Below are 16,280 nucleotides of genomic sequence, written 5' to 3'. Positions count from 1 at the left end.
GATTCTAGCTTTCAATCTGATCTTTAGCAAAATGAAATATTGGGCTAAATAATCTCTAAATTCTCTTCTTGTCTTAAAATCTGAAGATTCTATGATGGCTAGGATTTGTTTGTCTTTGGCCCACCCCCCCCAAAGAAGTGTACATACTCACCAGGAAATTTGCCTTGGTACAATGGTGCTGTTGATGGATAGAGTGTGTGATTTCTAGCAGATGCGTACTGATAGCCCCTGTGAATAGTATCAAATGATTGAATTAGGCAATTTATCAGCAATTAAGAAAACAATTCGGGGAAAAAAAACCTCTGAAGAGAGACAAGTTCACCTATCAACTCACTATTTTCAGATCCTGGGCACCCAGAAAAACAATCTTCATATTTATAAAGAACAAGAGAATTCCATCAAAAGAAGGCACAAAACCATCCAGAGTGCTGTGATTGTGTTCACATTTTTCACTGAGATGGTGCTCACCAGGCTTAGAGTATTAGTTGTATTATGGTCTTTCATTCATTTGGATGATGAAGGAGAATATGCTAGGGACATATTAATTATGAAACAGGGAAAGTCACAAAGGATGTAGCATCCACATACTCTTGACAGGGTGAATTGACATTTGTCAGAAAGTCTAGGATGGAGAGTTTATCATCATGAATGCTAAATTTACAAAATGACCATTGACATTCAATATACTGTTCTTTTGGTGAAAATATTTAATTTTTCAATATAGAGGAGCAATCCAGCAATCATACAGCACAGCTTTCTTATATAAATGCCTTTAACTGAAATGAGAGTGCATTAGAGTTCTAATAGCTCTACACTGCCCCAGAAGGAGCTGTCTTTCTTATCAGGTAGTTAGAAACATGTTTTCAAAATTGTTTAAAAGCACAAAATCTATTGTTTTAGAGACAAGATCAGGCTTGAGCCAAGGAAATATTTTCTATTGCCTTCCCACAAACTGGTATCTAAAGCTAAATATTCTCATTTTTTTAGAAGTTGAAGCTTGGCCTTCTTCTCCAAACTTCTTGAGGAGAAGAAAAGGATTTTGACCTTGAAGACTGGCCAGACACTACTTCCTCTATGACATTTCTTTTCCAACCACTCCAAAAGAGATTTATCCTGAGTGTTTAGCTATGTCATTATTTGTCTGTCATCTCACCCACTCAACTCTGAGCAATCTAAGCTGAGGAAGGTGTTTTGTTATTTCTGCTCTCCTATTTACTTGGTTTGGTGTGTGTTTAGAGTTGCTACTCCCTAAAGACTTTCTTCAATAAATAAATGAAAGTACAATAAAGCATTGTCAAATGTTGTGGTTTGGATAGGGTTTGACTATATTCCCCAAAGGTCCATGCATTTAGAACATATTCCCCACTATGGGGTGTGAGGTTATAGCACTTTTCAGAGTCCCAGTGGGCATACCTCGGTAATATGGGGGCATGTTCTCAGAAGAGAACCCAGCCTCACTCTGACTTTCTCTCTGTTGTAGCCTAGAAGCCTATCTTTTTCTTACAATCTTGTATGAAAAACCACAAGTCCCCTTAAGTGAGCTGGGAATTATTGTGCTTACAATATTTTCTTTTCCCCCCTCAAAAAAATGCTTCACTTTTCAACAACCCACTTTTTAATAGAGGGAAGAATACCAATGAGTGATATCCTAAGGGTTATTTCAAATTAAGAACAGAGTAGAAGAGAAAGTACCTATACAGAGACATTTTCTTACTTTACCAGTACATTTCTGAATTTCCATTGTGATAGCTCTGAGCTACTTTTGGTATCCACATCAAATTCAGCTGTTTGGTACATCGGAGTTTGTTGCTATGGAGATTACAGAGGTAGCAGAGTCACCAGCATCGACCATTATCCTAACAACTAAGAATTGTTCATGCTCATAAAAAGAAACTATACCTATCTTGGATGTTCATAATATTTGTATTCTCACAAGTAATTTTAGATTATAATTTTCCACTTAATAATAAAATCAGGCCATTGGGTGTGGTATATTTCTTATTAAAACATCAATTACGTTTGAATTTATAAACATCTGAATTTACATTTAGCATATACGTTATTAACACATATTTAGTAGTATTTTTACAACTCCCCAAATTATTACTATTTAGATTTATTTTATGTGTGTGAATGTTTGCTTGCATTTGTACACCATGTACATGCCTGGTATCCATGGAGGACTCCCTGAACTGAAGTTTCAGAAGACACTGAGCTGTCATATGGGTGCCAGGAAGAGAACCCAGGAAGAGAACTCCAAGAGAGTAGCAGGTGCTCTTAACTGCTGAGCCATCTCTACAGGCCCAAGTTATTATGAAATATTTTATATTATTTGATCCATGTAATTTTTACGAAATGAAAAGACATATTGCTTTATTTTCCCACCTTACACATGATTGTGAAAGGCTCAAATGAGACAGTTTGCTCAAGGTAGTTGCATCCATTGTGACTTGATAATTCCTCATCAGCTTATGTCACAACTTCATGCCCCTGGATGAATCATTATTTCTAACTCTAATAATTAATGCAAGTTTTTGGATATTAGCATCTTCCTCTTCTTCTCACAAGCCACATTTGTTAAGTGCTCAATATTTTTAGAGATTGTTCCAAATGTGTCACAGGGAGGTCACTAAGTAAGTAATATCTGCAATTTCTAGTAGTATCTTTATTTGTTTGCCACTAAGTATGTCAAGGAAACCAGAAAAGCTTAGCTTAAAGCTAAAAGGATTCACAGTATAAGTACAAAGTACACTTTGGATCATCCCTTTGTCTCTGACAACTGAGTACCTAGGTAATAAACAACCAACGAGTGTCTATTAAACACTAGACTAATCAAACGTCATAGGCAAGGGTTTCTCTGGCTCTCATATACGCACACAAGCCCCTAATGCATCCAAATCTCTCAGTACCTGTGATTTACTTGATCTTAGAGAAATCTTTCCTAATATTTGAAAGTAAAGTTTTAAACATGTAGATATGACCCGGAGATAGGCTCATTGGCAGGCTTAGATTAACATGTTTGTTTCAAAAATCAGTGGAGAGGAATGTTGAAGAGGGAAATGTTTGACATCAGTCTTTCTTTTCTCCTTCATCCCTTCCTTTCTGAACCTCTCCTCAGGCCTCCTCGCTTCTCCATGCAAGCACTTCCTTTTCTTAATCTACCTTCTGGGTGGATCATGCTCATCAGAAGCCCTTGGTCATAACTGCTGAAGATGTGGATGGAGAAGCCCTAAGCACAGTGGTTTTGAACAGGCTAAAAGTTGGTCTCCAGGTTGTGGCAGTCAAAGCTCCAGGGTTTGGAGACAACAGGAATAGCCAGCTTAGAGACATGGCTATCGTCACTGGTGGAACCGTGTTTGGAGAAGAGGGATTGAATCTAAATCTTGAAGATGTTCAAGCTCATGACTTAGGAAAAGTTGGAGATGTCATTGTCACCAAAGATGACAATATGCTTTTGAAAGGAAAAGGTGACAAGGCTCAAATTGAGAAACACATTCAAGAAATCACTGAGCAGCTAGTCATCACGAGTGAATATGAAAAGGAAAAGCTGAACGAGAGGCTCGCTAAACTCTCCGTTGGAGTAGCAGTGTTGAAGGTTGGAAGAACGAGTGATGTTGAAGTGAATGAGAAGAAAGACAGAGTTATAGATGCTCTCAATGCTACAAGAGCAGCTGTTGAAGAAGGCGTTGTTCAAGGAGGGGGCTGCGCTCTGCTTCGGTGCATCCCAGCCTTAGATTCTTTAAAGCCTTCTAATGATGATCAGAAAATAGGTATAGAAATTATTAAAAGAGCCCTCAAAATTCCTGCAATGACTATTGCCAAGAATGCAGGTGTTGAAGGATCTTTGACAGTTGAGAAAGTTATGCAGTTCCTCGGAAGTTGGTTATGATGCTATGCTCAGAGATTTTGTGAAAAGGGAATCATTGATCCAACGAAGGTTGTGAGAACTGCTTTAGTGGATGCTGCTGGGGTGGACTCCTTGCTAACTACAGCAGAAGCTGTAGTGACCGAAATTCCCAAGGAAGAGAAGGACCCTGGAAGGGGTGCCATAGCTGCAGTGGGAGGGGGTTTGGGAGGTGGTATGTTCTAACTCCTAGAACAGTGTTTTGCCCTAATCAATGAACTGTGACAGGAAGCTCAAGACAGGTTCTTCACCTCTAACTTCAGAGAAGTCACCTGAAGAAAGTGACTGAAGAGAAGACTGGCTGGTCACTATGACCATCAGTTACTGGTTTCCATTGATGATCTATAATGGTTTACTGCTGTCATTGTCCATGCCAACAGAGAATTTATTTTGTATTTTTGAATAAAGACTTTTGTACATTCCCGATACTGGGTGCAAGAGCCATGTACCAGTGTCCCGCTTTCAACTTAAATTACTGAGACATTTCCACTCTTCTGTTACAGTCAGGATTGCAGCGCTGTGTCACCAGATGAGAAGTTCAGAAGCAGCCTTTCTGTGGAGAGTCAGGATAATTGTGTACGAAGTAGAGAAGTATCCAATTGTGTGACAACTTTTGTGTAATATAATTTTGTTTAAAGTTCAAAAAAAAAAAGAGCAAAGATCACGAGACTTAATTGTGGAGAGGCAACGACAAGCTACTCAAAAAAATATTTATTTTATTGGAAAGCTTCTTGGGAAAACACCTGTGTATAAGATCAGAAAGGGTGGTGGGTGGTCAGCTGTTAACTTGGGGAGGATTCTAAGTAAGTCACGATTTCTTTGGACCCAGTTGCCTAAGGGAAAAAGGATGGTGCGGACTTAAGTCTGCAGCTGCACCAACAGCAGCAAATCAAAGAAGAAACGGTTAAGATAGAAGAGCAGACACAAAGTGAGAGATGAGAGGGAAAATGAAGTTTCAGCTTACAGAACAAAAGGTCATACTAGTAAAACCAAGGACTGCTCTCGGGAAGGGGGAGAAAACCAGTGACCTTCTAGAAGACACTCTTGCTTTCTGAGACCATGAGCTCAAGCCCTGGACTTGGTCAGTATGACCATGACCTGATGGTATGCTGTCATGAAGATTTATATGGACTCTTTTTGGAAAACTATGAGATGAATACAGCAAAAATTCTTATCTTGCTTTCATAGATTAGTAAACAGTGGAGTTCAATAGTTATATTATCAGCTCAAATTGTCATGAATTCCTAGAGTCAAAGGAAACCAAAGCATCACTTCCCACACTTGTCCTAGAGAAACAGAAGTCATCAAGATAGCCACCCAATTTAAATAAGGGTGGGAGAAGAGCCTGAAAATAATACCAGGACAGACTGGAGTGTGACAAGATCAAGATTAAAGCTATTAAAAGTGGTATGCTTTCATAAATTATTCCAATTGTCATTTTACTTATTCAACACATTTATTACTTAAGCCACATGGAAATATATATATATATTACACAGTTATGACTATTGTGGTTATTTGGAACATGTATAGGGTCACTGTTAGTTTGCAGGGCATGGGTCCCAAGGAGGAGTTTCAAGTTGTTTCAAAGAGTATAATGAGATGTAGTGAGGCCATGCTATGTATTTTTCAGGCTCTAGATAATTGGTTAAGAGAATCAAGGGTGCAAGAGAAGAATTAAGATAATTGAGTTAGGGAAACAGGAGACATAAAACCCAGGTCCAAAGAGATCTTGCTTCAGTAAATAAGCTTCATTTATGTTTTGAGTTCTTTTCTTTCTCACTGGACTCTTTAAGTAGTATTTGTTGGTGACTCATGCTATTCTAACCTTAGGAGGCTGAAGACTGAGATATGAGGAGTTGTGCAGATTGCAATACAAGGACTATTTTTTCCAGACCTTTTCTCTTTAAAAGCTAATTGACCCATATAGGCATTAGATATCTATACTGTGAAAGCAGGTAGTTTCAGCTGCTGACTGCTACTTAATCTCCCACAACAATTCTCTAGGGATTATGGATTTCCACTGATGGACAAAGGAGGAATCAGTACACTAAAAACAAGTGGTGTACAGCTTCTTCCTGGACACTATCAAGTCATCCAGAGAACACTTTACTAGTTAAAGTGGTGGGGGCCTCACCATCATCTATTACACCCTTACTACTAGGCTGGGATCATATGAATCTGGGCACCAGAAGTCTTGGTCCTCTGTCTTCTCTCTTGGTGCTTGAGGGTACCCATTTTGTTCATCAGAAATGACACTCTGAAAGACAGAAGGCAGGTACCCTGCTTTCCACCTGTCTCCTAGATGTAAGACCTTCTGGCTGCCAAACCTGGCTCCTGGTGACCTTTAGGTGCTGAGCCCCCTCCATGGAGTCTGCACTCCAGGACCTCAGACATGTCATCTGAGAGGCAGAGATCACCTCCCTAAGTCTTCACTCCACTTGGGCAGGGCCAGCTTCTCTTGTAAACCCTCAATCACCTTGGAAGAACATCTGAGGCCCCAACACTTGGGATCTTTCCAGTAAATGGAACCCGAAGGGTAACTTGTCCTCTTGTCCTTTTCCCTTGACGACTGTCCCTCTAAAGGGATGAGTTGAATCTCAAGGTTTTTGGCCTGGTTATCCGCGAATGATCCATACCTAAGAATATAGAATGAAGCCTGGGGTCCCTTTCCCTATAAAGAGGTAACTATCAGTACAGCCACACTTTTTACTGTCATAAAGGCATTGGAGTCATTTTGGAGCTGGTTCAGCTGAGCTGGGCAGTGAGTCCTTCTTGAATGACCAGGTTGTAGGCAGTTAAATAGGGTTCAAGAAGTGAACTTTGTTCCCTTTTCCCTGGCATCTGACAAGAGGGACTCCACAGCTACCTCAATGCCCAGGAGTCACTCTGCCCTCTCCTGGAGGGGAATCACTTGTGGGGACTTCCATGGCACTCCCTACTTTGTATCCTGAGACTGGTCTGATTTTCAGGAACTCTTCTCCTGAATAATATGAATGCCAAAGATCACAAGTGTGGTGTTGAGAGGCTCCAATATTTGTGAGCAAGAGACAGCAGGATCTTTGTGGGCCTTTCCTGAGCATTGTCCTCCTTTGAGAGGACGCCAATCCCCAGCTGTGCAGACCCCAAAGCATCACTGCATTTGATGAGTACTTGACCCTGTTCAGTCAGGTAGGACAGAGATATATCACTTGACCTGGAGGGTACCATTTTGCTTACAGGGCTGAGGGCTTGCTCATGCATCTCATTCACAACCTCCTGACTTAGGTGATCTGGATCAACTTTCGATCAGCTCACTGGACAGGATCCCCTCTGATGTCTCCAAGCTGTGAACAGCCAGAGCTCCAGGATGGACACTGGGGTAGGCAGAGTTCAGCTCCTTACCCCAGTGCTCCAGCTGACCTATGAATCCTCCCGCCTGGACCCCTGGCTTCCCCTGGCACCAGCAGCAGCGCCACTCTCTTTCTGGCTGGTTTCACAGCAGTCCAAAACCCCTCTAAAGCACAGCTACCCAAACCTTTTATGGGACCTTTAGAATCACTTCCATAGTTGTAACTATTTGGTTTCCTTTATTGAACAAATGTGGATCTCCACTTTTGTATTGCAGCTTAGCTTCCTTGCTGGGACTCTAGTTCTAGACTGAATTCATGTTGAAATTTCACACTGAGATTTTTCTGCTCCATTTGATGGTTGGTGAAGGGTGGTTGTTTATGGAAGTCCACATGTTTAGTGAAATGGTTGAAACTGCATCCCGACCACTTCTCCCAGTGGTAGTCACTGACCTCGACTGTCCGGGCTTGGAGCCTCTGAGGGAAGCACACAAACTGGCTGGCTGATGATCTGGTGTTCCCAGCTCTGAACATAAGGGATGACAGCAGTCAGTATTCTGCTATGTCACCCTAAACATTTTGCTTGCCTGTTTGGATTTTTTGTTTGTTCCTTTAAAATGACTAAATTATACACCATCATCAGTATAACAAAAATTCTGATGAACACCCCCACAGTCATTGAAAAGGATTAGAAAAGGCTAAAGTAGGAGCTTAATTCTCACACTTGACTGGTTTTTGTTTCTTGGCTACTGGCAGTATAGACTGGCCTCCACTTAGGAAACTCTGGTGTTCTAGATGAGTAAGACTAATGTAAAACTGCACCTACTTCTAGAAAAAAAAAAAAGAGAGAGAGAGAGAAAATATCTTAGAAGATGTATCTAATGATGCACAAATCATGAAAATTTTGAACATGAGTACATTTTGGGGGCATCAAGTATGTTCTATGGTCTTTTCTGACAATATGAAATCACCTTTAAAGCTGTAAAGAATCCCAGTAAACTTTGCATACACTGATGGCTGTGGGTATCTGAAGAAGTCAGAGTCAATTCTGGTAGCATTAAGTCAAGCATAAACCTATCACTCCTGCCAGCAAACAGAACACAGCCCTTCACAGAACACAGGGATCTGGTGGCAGATGTGACAATCTTTGGAGGGCTATTTATCGTATTATTTCCCCTAAGAGGCACACCCTAATAGGAACTTAGTCCCTGTGCAATGTTGTCAAGAGAGGGTGAGAGCATGGGAGTGCTGGCCGCATTAACAGACTAGTGCCACTCACGAAAGGCATGGAGGCTGTGTTGGTCTCTTTTTCTCTGCCATGTCACAGAGCAGTAAGAAGCCCTTCAACATAGGAAACACCTCAGTCATAGACATCTCAGCCTCCAGAACTGTGGAAAACCAACTTCGTGTGTGCGCGTCTGAGAATGTGTGGGTGAGTGAGTTGTGTTCATATGCGCGATGCATGTAAATGGATGCACTGCAGATGCAAAGTATGTGGAGGCCAGAGGGCATTATCAGCTCTCTTCTGTCACTGTGTACCTACTGACTTGAGACAGGATCTCTCACTGAATGGGAAGCGGGCAGCTTTGCTAAGATGGCTGAACATCCAACCAGCAAGCTCTTGATTTACCTGTCTCTACCCCCCTGGTGCTGGGGTTACAGGCAGCTATGCCTGGTCATGGGATTTGACTTTGGGATTTAGAATCAGGTCTTCATGCTCTCAGAGGAAGCACTTTTACCTACTGAGACATCACCCCAGTTCCTCAGTTTCTTTTCTTTATGAATTGCCTCAGCTGTGGCATTCTGTTTTAATGGCATAAAATGGATAAGTCACACTGGAACAATAAAGGAGTTTCAGATGTCAACTCTGTGTATTAACTGTTCTCTCTTCCATGGTCATGTGATATAATTATTGATTTTACCTCTATTACAATTTTATTATCAATCTCACAGAAAAAAATTGGAAAATTGAATTTCCCCTAAGTAATGCTGTTTTTCATACTATAAATTTTTCTATGAAGGACTGGACTACTTTCTAAATGTTATCTCAGTGATCTTGCACAATTCATGGTTGCAAGTCTAAGAACTATCAGGTACAGATTTTAACACCACTCAGGATTAGAAACCATAAAATAAACATGATGTGCATATGTTACGATGTCTCAACTGCTATTTTCACTTTTTTATTTAAATAAAAAGCAGAAATCTTATCTTTGCTCTTGAGGAAAATTCCTGATTTCAACATTTCTGTCATAAAGTAAATGTAAATGTTGAATCATTTTCTATCTCTGGAAAATAGGAACCTGGTCGGATTCTGGAGGAACACCTGCAGATACACATGGGTGGGTGGGTAGGTGTGGTGTCTAAATATGGGGATGGTTACATTTTAAACCATATGCTTTGCACTGAGTTGAATTCATAAAATATCAGGAGTGGAAGAGACATTGGAGAGCATTTCCTCTAATTTGGTTAATGATAAAGCATTACCAGAAACATGAAGAAAATTTAAAAGAAGAAGCCAAGGCCAAGAGAAGCATACAGACAAAGTGACCAAATGGCCATGGCAAATAGAAGCTAGAGTCTCCACTTATATTGATTTTATATATGTGTCAAAGCAACACATGGATAGAGATGTAGAGAGTTGATAGATAATCTCTTAGAACTGTAAGATTTGGGACACACTTATGCACATACATATGCACACACACACACACACACACACATACACACTGCACACACACATGAATGCACACCCCACCCACCCATACTCACACACACACACACAGGCATGCATGTATGCACATACATGTGCACACACATGCACGTATAGGCAGTCCCTTGTCTTGCTTCTCTCACTTTTGAATCTCATTTCCTAGGGAAAAAAATTCACTCACCCTTATTTTCACACTGCTTCTCCATGATTTTCTAAATAATGTATTTCTATACCTATTTCTTGTTTGCATTGTCCATTTGTTTCCAGTGATGCACTGCTAATTTCCATTCAGTGCTCAGTCTCATGTTTTTCTATAGTAGCATAGTTCTTAATTAACCTGGGTGTGTTGCCAGGTAGGCTAAGGGGGACATTTCCCAGGTTTCACCTCAGCCCAGCCAGCTGTAGCCATGTGACCAATCATGCATCTAACTGGAAAACACTTTGTGAATATCTTGGACAATCTCCTAAAAACAAGGCATGAGGAATTCCTTCCAGAAATTGGGTGGTTCAAAAAGCATGTACTTCCAAAAGATGAACAATATTTTAAAAAAAATTGTAACAGAGATGTACTACATCAATTAAAAAATTATAAGGTGAAGACCCAGAAGAAAGCATCCCTGAGAACTGAGCAAAGTACTTGTTACACTTTTGCCAACATTTCAAGAGAAAAAAAAAAAAAAGATGACAAAATCTCTAAGGTTGAAAAGAAATTACCACTAGTACTCATTATGGAGGAGAAAGACAAGGGTTAGTTATTTAATATGAAAAGTAGCTCTATTGGAAGAAATGCAGAATAATGGGAGTCAGTGGAACCTAGAACAGGATATATGGGGTGAGGAGTTAGCTCAATCAGTAAAGAGCATAATGTGCAACATGAAGCCAGGGTTGATCCCAAGCACCCCTGTGAAAACACAGGCTTGGTGGGAAAGTGGGTGCAGGCAGGCTTGTGGGCTCACTGGCCAGTGACCACAACCTATCAGTAAGCCACACGGACCAGCAAGAAACTCTGTCTCAAAACACAAAGCAGGCAGGCAACTCCTGAGGAACATGTGAGATTGACCTCTTGCCTCCATACAAGCATCTCTGTATGACACAATGACTGAGCTAAAGGAATACAAATTAGATACCAAGGCTCTCCAAATGCAGAGGCTGTGGTCAGTTTCCACAGCTTTAGTTTGAGGCTGTGAAGAAATAATGAAATTACAGGAAACTGAGCCTCCAATCATTCCTAGTCTTCATAGCTTTAGATAATCTGGGGTGTCTAGTGACTCTAGCTGCTCTCCAGCAGCAAAAACAAATATCTCTCCAAGTGTCTTCGTCATATTTTACCACCCACGTGGAATCCTGATCTTCTCCGTTGCTCCCTTAACCTCTTTTTCTCCTCCTCTTCTTTCCAAATAGTCTGTTCTCTTTTCATGACATATGTGTTCATGTAGGTGCATAGAGGGATGCATGTATATGAAACATAGCTTCTACATATGAGAGATATAACATGCCATGCATGCCTTTCTGAATCTAAGTTATTTTATGAAATATAATGGCACCAAATTCGATGTGCTTCCTTCAAATAACATAATTTCATTATTATTTATTATTCATGTAATATACAACATATATTTTTACTGAACATATGATTTTTACTTCTTATCCAAAATGTGATCTGTCAAAGAATCAGAATAATAAGTAAATATTGGCAATGATCCTTTAGAAGAATAATTTCTTAGAATATGTGTTTTAGACAAAAAAGAAAGTTATTAAACAATTTGTATGGAGAATTGAAAACTGTTCTAAAACATTTATAAGAATCATAGACTATAAGTTAAAGTTTATAATTCATTATTCATGCTTTTATGTCTTTAAATTTTTTACACTGCATTTGGTCTGCCTTTGAAATCACAAAGCTGTTAAACTTGGAGTGTAGTACATTATCATAAAAAACTAGGAGAAAATTATAAAGGCCTGAAGACCCGTGCAATCAGTCTAGAATCTCTGGCAAAACAAGGTAGGAGGCTGACGCGATGCTAATGTGCTTGCACTATTTTATGTAATAATTAGAAGAATCTACGAGTAAACATTTAGATCCATCAAAACAAAAGCAATCAGAATCTTAAACACCAGGAGAGAAACATCCAATTATCTTTTTTTTTTTTTAAGAAAAGCAAAATAAAGCTCCCTGTTGTATTTCATGTTATGATTAGAACAAATGTGACACTTATTATATGCCCGGACTCTAAAAGATATAATGTGGCATCTCAAACCATAAAAGCAATGCTAATTTAAATGAAATTTGCATAAATCCAAGTGGGAATCATTAGCTGGAAGACATTAATTAAAGAGAAAAAACACAAACCCCGTGTTAGTCTGAATAGCAATATTTCCCATGCTAAGGAGGCATTGTGCAGTCTATCACAGATATTCTTAGTAATGTAACTCACACAGTACTGTCTGACTTCCTGATGTGTTCAAGGCTTATGCTTGTCACTGCAGGAAATACAAGTTCCATATTCTCTATCTTAAAGACACTTATGGTCTGCTAGGGAAAATGAACACAACAATCATAGAAGGTTGCCTGGGAGGTGATAAGAAAGACATGTAAGCAAAATGATCCAGGAGCAAAGAGGACAGCAGCACAGACTTCACTATGAGTGCAAAATAGACAAGGAACTTCACGAAAGCCATGTTAGCTGAGTACTCCATACTGGAAGCTGGTAAAGAAAGCTGGAGTAGAAAAGGAAGAGATGATGTGAATTACCCACAAATGCTTCTAAATAAGAACATACAGGAACACAATGAGATTCAAGTTGTTAAAATAAACAAATAAATAAACAAGCAAACATGGGAGAAATCATGAAGTCCCTAGAAAGCAATTACTCAAAAGTATAAGTATCCAGTGTTTATAAGTCAAGAAATCATCAGAAACCACAAATGGTCAAAATGCAGAGATCAACAAATTGTGGGGTACCCAGCCCCAACAGATGCATCTACAACATGACTCTAGCATCTGATGCTCAGTGATGCCCAAAGAACAGGAAACTGAAAGAATGTAAGAATCAGAGGGCCAAGAAGTCCACTATGAGGTTGTGTCCCCTAAAAATAACTGGGAATTAACACCCCACAATGTGGCTGCTTAAACAACACCCAAACAATGACAATGATAGACATGCTAACATGGAAAGTGAAAATCTCAAAGGGTGTCACCTGTAGACAAGGAACTAAAAGCAACTAATGACTGTTGACAAAGAGAGAATTGGTTTTCCCCAAGAATGACACCCATAAATTGGTTACTTAATACTGAGTGGTCAGCCCTAGAATCATAGGCATACAAATAACACCAAATGAACTGAGCTGGTTGTATGTAGATATTTATGTGTGTGCTTGTTTGACTATAATAATCAAAGGAAAAGAGGTCAATGAATTTGAGGAGTAAAGGGGAACATGGGAGAGGTTAGAAGAAGGAAAGGGAAGGGAAGAAGGAGAAATGGTGTAACAGCATTTTAATTATAAAAATCTAAAGGCAACAGGAGCCTAGGATGGTTCCCACTTTAAAGTCTAACAATCTAAAGCTTAAGCTAGTAGAGGATAGAAAGGGCCCTCCAGATCCCAAATATGAGAAAGATGAACTCTGGTGAAGACCAACCAGAAAAGAACAGACCATTGCCTTAGAGAAAGAGGCAAAACGCTCAGAAATTAAGGAGCAAAATTAAAGTCTTTATAGTATCAACAACAGGGGGAAATATTATTTACATAAATAAGATATTATTTAAGTAAAAATCATCTGAAATGATTTTGGAAAGAAAAGTTGAACACCTACTATCCCAGAGTCACCTGGAGAAAACAAAACCACACCAAACAAATGATGGTCCTGTGCTTCCCAGAAGAGAAAAATGACAACACATTTCTGGAAACAACAATAATTCAGAAACAATAGTTTAATTTTAGCTAAAGTGAATTGCTGCTGAGTCAAATGAAGACAGAGTAGCCCCATCTACTATATCCCACATGATGAAGAATTTGGTCAAAGTCAGGAGTTTATCTGAAATAAGAAGGGATTAAACACTTTAAGTAGTATGCTTACACACACCTGGAATAGTTTGGGGCAGTGGGCACTGTGGCTATTTTCAGAGACTATTTTGGTGTGCATTTCCTGCATGACAGGCAAATTTACTGCTGCACGTGTGCTTCTAGCCCTGATGACTGCAACCTTACACAGGTGCTGGTTGAGAGTAATTTGAGTTCACTGGCCTAGTGTGGAAGGCTCAAGCAATCCTCTTCTTATTTTTGGGAACTATTACATGGCTATTCTGATCATTCTAGATCAAGACTAGAAGGTGTTATCTTTTTTCCTTTCTTTGCCTCACTATCTACTCCTATTCTCTGTAGTACACTACCCTTTACTATCAACTCATATTCCCCAACTTCAGTATTTTATTTAGGGAGAAAAAAATGTTAGTTGATGCTTGAAACTTAAATGTCTGAATGGTCATGTCATAATTTCCAGTTCAAAAATAATCTTTCCTGGCTAGTGAGATGGCTTAGCAGGTAAAAGTACTTGCCATCAAGGCTCAAAATCTGAGTTCAGTCCCGTGTGTGTGTGTGTGTGTGTGTGTGTGTGTGTGTGTGTGTGTGTGTGTGTACATATATATATATGGTACAAAGAGAGAACTGACTCATGCAAGTTGCTTTCTGATTTCCACACCCATGCTGTGGCATAAGTTCAGGTGTGTGCACATACATATGTGCATGCACAAATAATAAATAAATAAAGTAATTTTATTTTTAAATTAAATTTATTTAAATCACCTTTTGGTCTCCAAAAATAACACATCCTAAACATAAATAGCACAGCTTTTACATCTTCTAAAATATTTAAAAAGTTAACAAAGCTGGATGTGATAGTACATGGCTTTATTAACAACATTTGGGAGGCAGAGGCAGGCAGATCTCAGGGAGTGTTCCAGGCCAGCTATACTATGGTCTACATAATGAAATAGGGTTACACAATGACCTCAAAAAACAAACAAGTAACAAAACAAAGCCATAATAAATTATCTTTCATGATCTCAGTGATAACTCACATTCTATCAGCAAAGAGAGGTTTGAAACCCCAATCATAGCACTGTTCACAACTGAAGGAGTCAAATGCACCCAATGTCCTTTCACATGTTGGCATTCTCTAAGCATGAGGACTGGACTCAAACATCAGATAAATTCCACAGCATCAGCTTGGCTAGCCATGTCTGAAGCAAGATTTAATAGCCCTTTGAGGTCTGATGTCCAAATACCATATAGGTCAACTCAGGCTGATATACTGAAATTTCCTTTGTGTACCATCCTCCTTCAGTCTGCTGTTTCTGCAATATTCCTCTAGTTACTTATCTCTGAATCTCTAATTAGGCCTCCTTCTACTGAGGCCCAGAACAGAAGACTTTCATGGTTTCCTAAGGGTCCCTTCTAATTCCCAGTCAGCTCACAGAGGCTGATGGCACTGTCAGTTTGTTACCAGTTCCTTAGCACAACGTTTTACTACTGAACAGATATCTAATGGTCAATCGAGATGACAATGAAGTCACTCCTGACATTCTATTGTAAATTTTATGATGATGTCCATCCTCATTCTCCTCCTGCCTCTGCCTCCTCAGCATATCCTACCAGGCTGCACCACCACAACTGAAATACATGGGGAGAGAGATGGGAAGGTGGAACAGGGAAGATGTTGAAAGAGGGATACCCAATACTAAAGATGTTTGGAAAAGCTATATGGAAAGCTCCAGTTAAAAAATTGCAATTTGAGTTACCCTTCCCATGGGATTATGCTCATTCCAAAAGCCATAGGTTACCAAATTTTAAAAAAGTGCCAGTATGAAATACCACCCTTCAAGTTGTTGATCAGACCACCAAGTCAATATAGGCTATTGCTATTGCTCTTGGTCAACCACCAGAAATTAATGGTAAGACTCTTTTGCCAAATACTTAATCAAAGTATATGTAGAAAGCAATTCAGTATTGGTCAGAAAGCTACTTCCTGATAGCCACCTTTCACAGTTCTGGAAGATTGCTATGCTGGCTTCTGGGAGTGTGGGGCCATGAGCAGCAGTTTATCCAGCTGAAAACCATGTGAACTGCAGTAATGACGCTCAAGCACAAATGTGACATCTGTAACACACCCCTTTCCAAAGACTAGGTAACCATCATGGGAGACAGGGTGGGAGGATTGTAAGTACAGATTTCAGGGAGGACCAGGAAGAAACTCTCTTCTGAGCATAATAGGGCTTCTGCACTCATGAACTCATGGTAGCTATGACTGCTTGCTCAGGACCTATGAAAGTTCAAGCCA

General features: G+C 39.7%; 1 pseudogene; it reads left to right on the top strand.

Annotated features, from left to right (window-relative positions):
• Nucleotides 1–3,313: 3,313 nt before the first annotated feature.
• Nucleotides 3,314–4,090, top strand: LOC118579126 (annotated as a pseudogene).
• The last annotated feature ends 12,190 nt before the right edge of the window (nt 4,091–16,280 follow it).

This window comes from Onychomys torridus, chromosome 3, assembly GCF_903995425.1.
Source record: "Onychomys torridus chromosome 3, mOncTor1.1, whole genome shotgun sequence".
NCBI lineage: Eukaryota > Metazoa > Chordata > Mammalia > Rodentia > Cricetidae > Onychomys > Onychomys torridus.
The sequence above is the reverse complement of the archived record's forward strand: the minus strand, read 5'-3'. Positions and strand labels throughout refer to the sequence as shown.